The sequence below is a fragment of the Nerophis lumbriciformis genome, linkage group LG35, assembly GCF_033978685.3.
Source record: "Nerophis lumbriciformis linkage group LG35, RoL_Nlum_v2.1, whole genome shotgun sequence".
Taxonomy (NCBI): domain Eukaryota; kingdom Metazoa; phylum Chordata; class Actinopteri; order Syngnathiformes; family Syngnathidae; genus Nerophis; species Nerophis lumbriciformis.
The window spans coordinates 5557203-5570000 of NC_084582.2; the positions used below are offsets into that span (position 1 = coordinate 5557203).

At 40.8% G+C, this 12798-nt stretch overlaps 1 protein-coding gene across 6 annotated transcripts in view; it reads left to right on the plus strand.

Moving 5' to 3' along the window:
* Positions 1-12798, plus strand: part of gria3b (glutamate receptor, ionotropic, AMPA 3b) — a 456144-nt gene that overhangs the window by 149901 nt on the left and 293445 nt on the right. The gene's annotated exons all lie outside the window — the stretch shown is intronic.

Below are 12798 nucleotides of genomic sequence, written 5' to 3' on the forward strand. Positions count from 1 at the left end.
TCGAGGAAAATGAGCAAATTACATGAATAACATCCTGTAATTTGATTTTGATATTATTTGTTTTATCTCCAATAGACTGCCGATATTATTGGCCAATACATGCTTTAAAATGTAATATCGGAAATTATCGGTATTGGTTTCAAAAAGTAAAATTTATGACTTTTTAAAACGCCGCTGAACGGAGTAGTACACGGACGTAGAAAAAAGTACAGAGCGCCAATCATACTTGCCAACCCTCCCGGATTTTCCGGGAGACTCCCGAAATTCGGCGCCTCTCCCGAAAACCTCCCGGAAGAAATTTTCTCCCGAAAATCTACCGGAATTCAGCCGGACCTGAGTCCAGTGTGCGCACACAAGGAGACGAAGCAGAAGAACGAGACCGTAGTCGAAGAGCGCAGGGGAGACACTTCTCCAGGGCCGATGTATGCTCGTGGCAACACCCTTCACAGCGGACGACTTTAGGGTGAATGATTAGTCCAGCGATTAGTTGCAAATCTTGCTTTATTGATTGCTTGCACACAGCCAATCCAACACAAAACCAACTAGTCCCTCCCCGCACTCACGCTACCGCTCCCTCTCTTCTCTCGCCCACACACTCACTGACATCACTCACCTCACATGCCGTCACCTATTAAAAGGCCACACACACACATACTCTACTCTCATAACACACAGTACAGTTTGTAGAACAACTGTGTTTTCATTACTGTGTATTTAATAGGTGCCATTGCCCCGGAATTGCATTGCATTGTACTTTCAAGTACAACAATGAGTAGATGAGTGTTATGTGTGTGTATATGTGTAAATAAATGAACACTGAAATTCAAGTGTTTCTTTTATTTATATATATAATAAAATAAATAAATATATATATATATATATATATATGGCTAGAATTCACTGACAGTCAAGTATTTAATATATATATATATATATATATATATATATATATATATATATATATATATATATATAAATATATATATATATATATATATATATATATATATATATATATATATATATATATATATATATATATATATATATATGAAATACTCGAGTAGGTGAATTCTATTTGTAAATATACTCCTCCCCTCTTAACCACGCCCCCAACCACGCCCCGGTCCCAACCACGCCACGCCCCCCACCTCCCGAAATCGGAGGTCTCAAGGTTGGCAAGTATGGTGCCAATAAACCTTAAAGGCACTGCCTTTGCATGCACATCATATCTACGGCTTTTCACACACACAAGTGAATGCAAAATCATACTTGGTCAACAGCCATACAGGTCACACTGAGGGTGGCCGTACAAACAACTTTAACACTGTTACAAATATGCGCCACACTGTGAACCCACACCAAACAAGAATGACAAACACATTTCGGGAGAGCATCCGCACCGTAACACAACATAAACACAACAGAACAAATACCCAGAACCCCTTGCAGCCCTAACCCTTCCGGGACGCTACAATAACCCCTCCCCGCCCCAACTCCGCCCACCATGCTCTCTCAGGGAGAGCATGTCCCAAATTCCAAGCTGCTGTTTTGAGGCATGTTAAAAAAAAATAATGCACTTTGTGACTTCAATAATAAATATGGCAGTGCCATGTTGGCATTTTTTTTTCCATAACTTGAGTTGATTTATTTTGGAAAACCTTGTTACATTGTTTAATGCATCCAGCGAGGCATCACAACAAAGTTAGGCATAATAATGTGTTAATTCCACGACTGTATATATCGGTATCGGTTGATATCGGAATCGGTAATTAAGAGTTGGACAATATTGGCATACTTGCCAACCCTCCCGGATTTTCCGGGAGACTCCCGAAATTCAGCGACTCTCCCGAAAACCTCCCGGGACAAGTTTTCTCCCGAAAAGCTCCCGAAATTCAGGCGGACTCAGGTCCTCCACAATATAAAAAAGCGTGCCTGCCCAATGACGTTATAACTGTAGAATGATGGAGGGAGAGTTCTTGGTTTCTTATGTGGGTTTATTGTTAGGCAGTTTCATTAACGTCCTCCCAGCGCGGCAACAACACACAACAACAGCAGTCACTTTTTTGTATACCGTAAAGCAGTTCGTCTGCCGTAAACAGCAATGTTGTGACACTCTTAAACAGGACAATACTGCCATCTAGTGCATTTGATGAAAGCACTTTTGTGCGTGCCACACAGCAATGCATCAGAGAGGGTGTTAAGCATGGTTCGAAAAATAGTGACAGAGAATAGAACAAGGATGGACAATTCAACCCTTAACTCAACAATGAGTAGATGAGTGTTATGTGTGTGTATGTGTGTAAATAAATGAACACTGAAATTCAAATATTTATTTTTTATATATATATATATATATAGTTGTCTACCAATCTAAGGTAACACGCAAGGACATTAACACATCCGACACATATGTAGGATTAACCGAGGGAGAGTTCAAAACCAGATGGAACAATCACAAGGCTTCTTTCAGGAACCAAAACCTGCGGAATACCACAGAACTCAGCAAACACATTTGGGACCTCAAAGACAATAATGTTGAATATTCAATAACATGGCAAATTCTTGCATCCAGCACACCTTACAATAGTGGTAATAAAAGATGCAACCTATGCTTGAAAGAGAAACTGTTTATTATTTACCGTCCAGACCTGTCATCCCTCAACAAGCGCAGCGAAATTGTAACAGCATGCCGCCACAGACGGAAACACCTCCTAGGTAACACATGAGCCAATCACCACGCCCCTACGCCAGCCTGTACCCACCCACTCTGTGCCCTATATAAACCATGGTATGTGAATGCTCCCATTAAAATCTCCTGATGATTGAGGGAACCCCCTCATGAAACAGGCCTGTAGAGATGAAATAGTCTTGTGATTTTTTTTTTTCCCACACATACATATATTGCGCTCTACTACGGTATCGAGCACTATTTTTTGGATAACCTTATTAAGACATATATATATATATATATATATATATATATATATATATAATAAAATATATATATAATAAAATAAATATATATATATAATTCACTGAACGTCAAGTATTTCTTATATATATATATATATATATATATATATATATACGAAATACTTGAATTGGTGAATTCTAGCTGTAAATATACCCCTCCCCTTTAGCCACGCCCCCAACCACGCCCCCGTCCCACCCCGACCACGCCCACCCCTCCCCCCTCCCCCCACCTCCCGAAATCGGAGGTCTCAAGGTTGGCAAGTATGAATATTGGAATATCGGATATCGGCAAAAAAGCCATTATCGGACATCTCTAATCTTCATAGATTGAAAATTAACACCAATGAGTTGACTGATGAACTTTATCACATAATTTAATCAGAACGCATAAATAACGAAAAATAAAGATAGATTGCTGAGCACCCCCCGCGACCCCGAACGGGACAAGCGGTAGAAATTGGATGGATGGATACTATTAACCGCAACATTTAAGTATAAAAAAAAAAAAATAATAATAATTTTTAAGCAAAGGAAATAATCTGAAGTTGTCCTTATTTTTAAGTTAACGTGCCGTAGTTTTAGCAGTCCGGCCCACTTGAGCGTACATTTTTCTCCATGTGGCCCCCGGTCTAGAATGAGTTCGACGCCCCTGTTATAGATGCATCAGAGAAATATATACCCTGGGAGACGGAAAATAATCTTGCTACACTTCTGTTTGTGACAGTAAAAAACGTCTCAGAATAGCATCTGCACACAGGGCTAAACAGAGGATAGCCCGTAATACCTTCTCAGATCCATGTAATGCTTGAAGTGATAACACAGCACTAATTTATACAGTAGTGTAATGTTATGTAAATCGGCACAAATAAATCAGCAGCTTGTATGAACACATAGCACTTGAAGAAGTGGCGTCTCGTGAGCAGTAATCCTTGGGTACTCGGAACAGTTGGCTGGTTTGTGTCCGTTAATCTTCTGTTTAATCATGTTGATAGTGGCTCGTCTGTCACGGGAAATGAGGTACGTCACATCTGCCTCTAAAATGTCTCCCCTTCTCCGAAATCGGAACCTCTTTCCGTTCTTTTTTTTTGCGGATGCAGCGCGTTGTGTTCCTTGTTGACAATAGACTGGTTAAATGCGGCAATGTTAAAGGTGGCTTGTCAACATGCTGAAGTATTCATTTTGGGTAAATTTATTTTTGTATTTTTTTTGGTTCTGTCCAATTACTCAGACATATCATATAGTTGATGTAGATGCCCGTATCGGCTGTACACTGCAAAAACTGAAATATAAGTAAGATGAAATATCTCAAATAAGGGCATACTTGCCAACCTTGAGACCTCCGATTTCGGGTGGTGGGGGGCGTGGGGTGCGTGGTTGGGGGTGGGGGTGGGGGGTTGTGGTTGGGGGCGTGGTTAAGAGGGGAGGAGTATATTTACAGCTAGAATTCACCAAGTCAATTATTTCATATATATATATAAGAAATACTTGACTTGACAAGTATTTCATATATATATATATATATATATATATATATATATATATATATATATATATATATATATATATATATATAAGAAATACTTGACTTTCAGTGAATTCTAGCTATATATATATATATATATATATATATATATATATATATATATATATATATATAAGAGAAATACTTGAATTTCAGTGTTCATTTATTTACACATATACACACACATAGCACTCATCTACTCATTGTTGAGTTAAGGGTTGAATTGTCCATCCTTGTTCTATTCTCTGTCACTATTTTTCTAACCATGCTGAACCACGATTTCGGGTGGTGGGGGGGGTGGGGTGCGTGGTCGGGGGTGGGGGTGGGGGGTTGTGGTTGGGGGCGTGGTTAAGAGGGGAGGAGTATATTTACAGCTAGAATTCACCAAGTCAAGTATTTCATATATATATATATATATAAGAAATACTTGACTTTCAGTGAATTATAGCTATATATATATATATATATATATATATATATATATATATATATATATATATTTACACATATACACACACATAACACTCATCTACTCATTGTTGAGTTAAGGGTTGAATCGTCCATCCTTGTTCTATTCTCTGTCACTATTTTTCTAACCATGCTGAACACCCTCTCTGATGATGCATTCTGCTTCGTCTCCTTGTTGTGTGCGCAGTTGTGCACTGCACTCTCTAAAAGCCCTAGATGTTAATGTCACATATGCATGTACAGTAGATGGCAGTATTGTCCTGTTTAAGAGTGTCACAACATTGCTGTTTACGGCAGACACACTGCTTTACGGTAGACGGAAACGTGACTGCTGTTGTTGTGTGTTGTTGCCGCGCTGGGAGGACGTTAATGAAACTGCCTAACAATAAACCCACATAAGAAACCAAGAACTCTCCCTCGATCATTCTACAGTTATAACGTCATTGGGCAGGCACGCTGTTTATATTGTGGGAAAGCGGACGTGAAAACAGGCTGTCGACACGTCACTCAGGTCCGCCTGAATTTCGGGAGATTTTCGGGAGAAAATTTGTCCCGGGAGGTTTTCGGGAGAAGCGCTGAATTTCGGGAGTCTCCCGGAAAATCCGGGAGGGTTGGCAAGTATGAATAAGGGTGATGTTTGCTTATTTTCTGTCTGATAAGATAACTCTTCTCACTAAGCAGATTTTGTTTTACTTGTTTTAAAGGTTTTGGTCCTAAATGATCTCAGTAAGATATTACAGCTTGTTGCTGAGATTTGATGACCTATATTGAGTAAAACATGCTTGAAACTAGAATATCAACTGTTGCAAAGCTGTGTCATCAACACTCACAAGTATACAACTACTTTTTTAAAGTAATCATTTCTTATTTCAAGCATGAAATAAAAAATCATGACTTTGACACAATTGTGTCTCATAATTAAAACAGATGACAGCCAAATGGACTTTGCTGTTTTATTTTCAATGAAACAATAGAAAATAGGTACTCATATAGTAGTAAAGTTGGCACAGTACAGTAAACTGACAGTTAATATTTAAACATTTGACATTTCAAACAATTTTGAAGAGAACTAATTCATGCACATTCAGTTAAATTCCTCAAAATTACTCAGGGACACTTCAGAAGCCCACTGTCAGTAACTACAGTTGGTCGCTACATCTGTAAGTGCAAGTTAAAACTCTCCTATGCAAGGCGAAAACCGTTTATCAACAACACCCAGAAACGCCGTCGGCTTCGCTGGGCCTGAGCTCATCTAAGATGGACTGATACAAAGTGGAAAAGTGTTCTGTGGTCTGACGAGTCCACATTTGAAATTGTTTTTAGAAACTGTGGACGTCGTGTCCTCCGGACCAAAGAGGAAAAGAACCAATCCGGATTGTTATAGGCGCAAAGTTGAAAAGCCAGCATCTGTGATGGTATGGGGGTGTATTAGTGCCCAAGACATGGGTAACTTACACATCTGTGAAGGCACCATTAATGCTGAAAGGTACATACAGGTTTTGGAGCAACATATGTCATACTTGCCAACCTTGAGATTTCCGATTTCGGGAGGTAGGGGGTGGGGGCGTGGTCGGGGGTGGGGCAGGGCGTGGTTGAGGGCGTGGTTAAGAGGGGAGGAGTATATTGACAGCTAGAATTCACCAAGTCCAGTATTTCATACATATACATATATATATATATATATATATATATATATATATATATATATATATACACATCCTGAAAATATGCAAACAAAATTGTGTTTAGATAATTGATACTTCAAACTTGCATAAATAAATATTAAGGAATATAACATAACTTGGCTTCTGAGAGCTATAAAATGTAATGAATAAAATGCTAAAGTTGTTGATAAACCAGCAATTATTTTAATAATTAAATATGGTCATTTTAAATGAATTATTAGGATCATTTAAAATTAATTATTTCAAATATGTTTATTTTAATGTATAATTTTAATGCCTGGATGTAATAAGGAGTCAGAAAAAATACAATTAATGTTGATGTTTTTAGCAAAATATAGTAAAAATGTATTTAGTTTTTTTTTTCATTATTAATAAATATATTTATTTGTAGGTAAGATAAACATAATAATACAATTTATCTCTAGTCTGGATGATTTATTTCTTGTCACCCAGATGTTCTCCCTTCGTGAAAAAAGGCTGTCCTCACTCAGGTATGGAGCTGGAGGGGGCGTGGCCTCCAGCTCCGGCTGAAAATCGAGAGATTTTCGGGAGAATATTTGTCCCGGGAGGTTTTCGGTAGAGGCACTGAATCTCGGGAGTCTCCCGGAAAATTCGGGAGGGTTGACAAGTATGACATATGTTGCCATCCAAGCAATTTTACCATGGACGCCCCTGCTTATTTCAGCAAGACAATGCCAAGCCACGTGTTACAGCAACGTGGCTTCATAGTAAAAGAGTGCGGGTACTAGACTGGCCTTCCTGTAGTCCAGACCTGTCTCCCATTGAAAATGTGTGGCGCATTATGAATCCTAAAATACCACAACGGAGACCCCCGGACTGTTGAACAACTTAAGCTGTACATCAAGCAAGATTGGGAAATATTTCCACTTGAGAAGCTTCAAAAATGTGTCTCCTCAGTTCCCAAGTGTTGTTAAAAGGAAAGGCCATGTAACACAGTGGTGAACATGCCCTTTCCCAACTACTTTGGCCATGAAATTACAAGTTAATTATTATTTGCAAAAAAAAAAATTAAGTTTATGAGTTTGAACATCAAATGTGTTGTCTTTGCAGCGCATTCAATTGAATATGGGTTGAAAAGGATTTGCAAATCATTGTATTCCGTTTATATTTACATCTAACACAATTTCCCAACTCATATGGAAACGGGGTTTGTATTTGCGTTGTTTACCTGCTCAGTGAGGAGAGGTCTTCACCCAAAGATAAGCTTCAAGCATCCTGAATTCTCTTGCTTTGAGGCAGGATTTGAAGTCCTCCGTCTTTGGGTCTTCACGTCTGCAGGGTTCACAGCTGAAGGCCTTAATCCACCGCGCGGCCTGTAGATAATAGGTGGTTAATTAGGGTCACTCCGGCGAGAACACTCGTGGGTTTTTTTTACCCCCCCTGCGGACGCGAGCGACCCGCACGTCCTTCAGCCGAGCTACAGCCCTCAGCTTTCCATTCTCTGTGTGTATGGGGATGGCGATATGGCTGGAAAACTCAAACAGAGGTGGTGCTAAAGTGAGAGTGATGGCGGACATTTAGTAAAAAGAAAGAGTGGAGGGACCACTGGGCGTCGGAGGGAAGGAGCGAACACAACGGCGATCTGGTCGGACAATTAAGACAACAGCAGGCGTGTGTGATTTACAGCCTGCTACCTGTGTCCAGACAATTCCCTGCGTACAGTAGAGCCCCCGTGCTGGAGCCCATGCCAAGCCACTTTTACCTCGATTCCGTCTGCCAGCGGTGTAAGACGATCCCTTATTAGTGGGAGAACATTGGCCCCAGGAGGGGATTAAAGTCGTTTATTGATGCACTCCATCCTGTTCTTTGGGGGGCTTTGACACTTGGCTCATCAAGCAGACAGATGTGTCAGGAAGCTTCTCTGTCCTCTTATCACCAAGTGCAGCTCCCCGGCTAATACGTGCACAAACTGTTGCCGAAACTATAGGAGAAAGTGACGTGCAAAGTATTCCTCGGACTTGTTTTTCCTCTTTAAGATAACTTTATTAGCGGTTAGTAGAGATGACCGACACCAGCAGATGACATGGCACCCCCAACCATCACTGATGGTGGAAACTTTACACTAGACTTCAGGCAACGTGGATCCTGTGCCTCTCCAATCTTCCTCCAGACTCTGGGACCTCGATTTCCAAAGGAAATGCAAAATTTGCATGGTTGGGTGATGGTTTGGGGTGCCATGTCATCTGCTGGTGTCGGTCCACTCTGTTTCCTGAGATCCAGGGTCAACGCAGCCGTCTACCAGCAAGTTTTAGAGCACTTCATGCTTCCTGCTGCTGACCTGCTCTATGGAGATGGAGATTTCAAGTTCCAACAGGACTTGGCGCCTGCACACAGCGCAAAATCTACCCGTGCCTGGTTTACGGACCATGGTATTTCTGTTCTAAATTGGCCCGCCAACTCCCCTGACCTTAGCCCCATAGAAAATCTGTGGGGTATTGTGAAAAGGAAGATGCAGAATGCCAGACCCAAAAACGCAGAAGAGTTGAAGGCCACTATCAGAGCAACCTGGGCTCTCATAACACCTGAGCAGTGCCAGAAACTCATCGACTCCATGCCACGCCGCATTAACGCAGTAATTGAGGCAAAAGGAGCTCCAACCAAATATTGAGTATTGTACATGCTCATATTTTTCATTTTCATACTTTTCAGTTGGCCAACATTTCTAAAAATCCCTTTTTTGTATTAGCCTTAAGTAATATTCTAATTTTGTGACGCACAGAATTTTGGATTTTCATTTGTTGCCACTTCAAATCATCAAAATTAAATGAAATAAACATTTGAATGCATCAGTCTGTGTGCAATGAATAAATATAATGTACAAGTTACACCTTTTGAATGCAATTACTGAAATAAATCAAGTTTTTCAAAATATTCTAATTTACTGGCTTTTACCTGTATATATTAGATGTGTATGTAACCAAACAGGAAATGGGTTTCAGACTATGTGTGGAATTTAACTGGAGGGTTTTACCGTAAGTGTTGGAGGTGCGTGTTGAGAGGAGCGGTGCTGTCAAGACAAGGGCGAGGCAGGCAGGGTTTGTCCAGGGGCGGAAGCGTGGTCGGGAGGCAGGAGGAGGATCTCTGGTGGCGGTTGTTTAAGTAGTCGTCCCTCTCATCAGTGCCGGGTGTGTTGATTGAAGATGGAACGCAGCTGCCTGCAGCAGTTTGAGTCAAGGTCAAGGTCAAGGTTCAACTTTATTGTCCCCGCGGGGAAATTTGTCTTGGGCCCAGTGCATCATTGCTTTCTTAACATACCCAAAAACAACAGAACAAAAACACAAGCACAGACACAACCACAACCATACAACTAACATTTAAACATCAGAACATGGAGCTTGATAGACATAGGTGGCACTTTGATGTAGGCATAAAATCTACAGTATGGAGATAAAGATAAAGTACCAATGTGCATTGCACTAGAGCTCATGGATAAAGTGCTGTGTGCTAAAGTGCTTAGTTCTAAAGTGCTATGTGCTAAAGTGCTATGTGCTAAAAAAGTGCTAATGTATTAAAATTCTATTGCACATTGTATTAAAATTATGTATTAAAATTCTATTGCACATTGTTGGTCAGCTTAATGGAGGCTGGAACAAATGATAATTTAAGGCGGTTAGATTTGCATAGTGGGACCCGGAGTCTTCTCCCTGATGGCAGGGTTCCATATTCAGGAAAGAGTGGGTGTTGTGAGTTGGAAATAATTTTCTTAGCTTTTTTCCTAACTGCCTGCTCATAGATGCTCTGTATAGGCTCATATTCTTTCCTCCCTACGATTTTCATTGCCGTTTTATGCATGCCGGCCAGTTTGCTTTTTAGCTTAACGGTTAGGTTGCCAAACCATGAGGTGATCCCGTATCTAATGATGCTCTCTACAATGGCACGGTAGAAAATCATCATGATGTGGCTGCTTACGCCGTACAATCTTAATCTTCGCAAAAAATATAGCCTCTGTTGCAGTCTATTGCACAGTTTGTCAATATGTGTCTTCCAGCAGAGAAGATTATCAATATGAACCCCTAAATATTTATATGAGGATACCTGGGTGATTTCCTGATTTTTGATGACCACTGGCTCATGGTCAGTCACTTTCCTCGGATCCAAAACCATTTCCTGTGTCTTGGTCACATTTAAAATAAGATGGTTAGTGTCACACCACCTAATAAATAGGTCTATCTCGTCTTGGTACACAGAGGGGTCCGTATCCTTGTGTAGAAGGCTTAGGAGCACGGTATCGTCCGCAAATTTTACCATATAATTGTTAGGGTGCACAGTCCTACAATCATTGGTGTACAATGTAAATAATGTTGGTGATACAACGCAACCCTGTGGGACGCCTGTGTTGCAGTGTTTGGTGTCTGACAGTGTTCTGTTGACCTTCACTTGCTGTGTTCTGTTGGTTAAAAAAGAGTGGAACCATTTGATCAAGGTGGAGTGGAGTGACGCGCGCTCGAGCGCGCTTGGAGGTGCGCTCAGCGCGGCTCCCAGATGATTGCGCACTGGTGTGCGTCTGGGCCGTGACAGCATGGCACGCATTGAATGTCTCTGCTGCATTGGATCAGTCTCCTTTCTTTAACAGGCAAAAGCTTTATAACCTCACTAATGCCTTGCATCGTCTATATTAGATATATAACAACGGGCGGGTGCGGGCGGGTGTGGTTTTGATAAAATGTTGGTTCGGGTGGATGGCGGATGGTTGACGACTTTTGTGATGCGGTTGCGGATGAAATAATTGCCTATCCGCGCATCTCTAGCGGTTAGAGTGTCCGCCCTGAGATCGGTAGGTCGCCCGAGTCATACCAAAGAATATAAAAAAAATGGGACCCATTACCTCCCTGCTTGGCACTCAGCATCAAGGGTTGGAATTGGGGGTGAAATCCCCAAATGATTCCCGAGTGTGGCGCATGCTGCTGCTCACTGCTCCCCCTCACCACTCAGGGGGTGAACAAGGGGATGGGTCAAATGCAGAGGACAAATTTCACCACACCTAGTGTGTGTGTGTGACAATCATTGGGACTTTAAGTTTTTAAAAAACAATTTAGCTCTGGATAAATTGAACATGTTGTGAACAATGTTCTACTAAGGTGCGCGCCTGTGCAATTGCGCACTGCTCAAGCGTCCTCTGCGCACGGCAAATCTATGCCACGCACAAAATCAAATAAAAAAAATAAGCGCATAACAATTTTCGACTCACGGACTGTCAAAACTTGGTCCTGGGTGTTTGCTTTTCCGGAATGCAACGGAAAGTTGGCTCGGGCGAGACGGGAATGTAAATACATGATTTATTTAATATATCAAAATAAAGTACAAACGAAAAGCGCGCACAGTGGCAGAGAACAAACTATGAAACCAAAAGACTATAGCAAAAAAAGTACAAACAAAAAGCGCGCACAGTGGCGGAGAACAAACTATGAAACCAAAAGACTATAGCATTAATAAACAAAACTTACTTGGCATGGACTAAAAGGAGCAGCATGAACGTTGGACATGAAATCAAGTGTCAGAAATGTGCCGAGCATAATTGTGGGATGTCACCAGACAGACAAACTGAAAACAATTAACTTAAATACTACAGACATGATTAACGAAAACAGGTGCGTGACTCAAAACGTGAAACAGGTGCGTGACGTGACAGGTGAAAACTAATGGTTGCTATGGTGACAAACAAGAGTGCACAATGAGTCCAAACGTGGAACAGGTGAAACTAATGGGTAATCATGGAAACAAGACAAGGGAGTGAAAAGCCAGAAACTAAAGAGTCCAATAACTAAAACAAAACATGACTAAAACAAAACATGATTACACAGACATGACACGGACAGAGAAAACAGTTTTCGTCATCATTGTTCAAATATTGTAACGTCTGTCGAGACGCTTTGAGGACATGAATTCCATCCATCACTTTACTGAGCAAAACTCTTTATTGTCGGCTATAAACACATCACCAAAACATTAGTAAAACAAATTATATTTAGCAAAACTGGTCATTTTCCGCAGTACAAACCAGACCAAAAGCAACTTTGTTATATCAACAGCAGCCGTAGTTACCTTTACTCTCATTCCACCCTTTAGTGTATTCTAATGTAGATTACAGTACCCATCTGTAGCCCAGTACTAAGTAGTGAGGCAAAT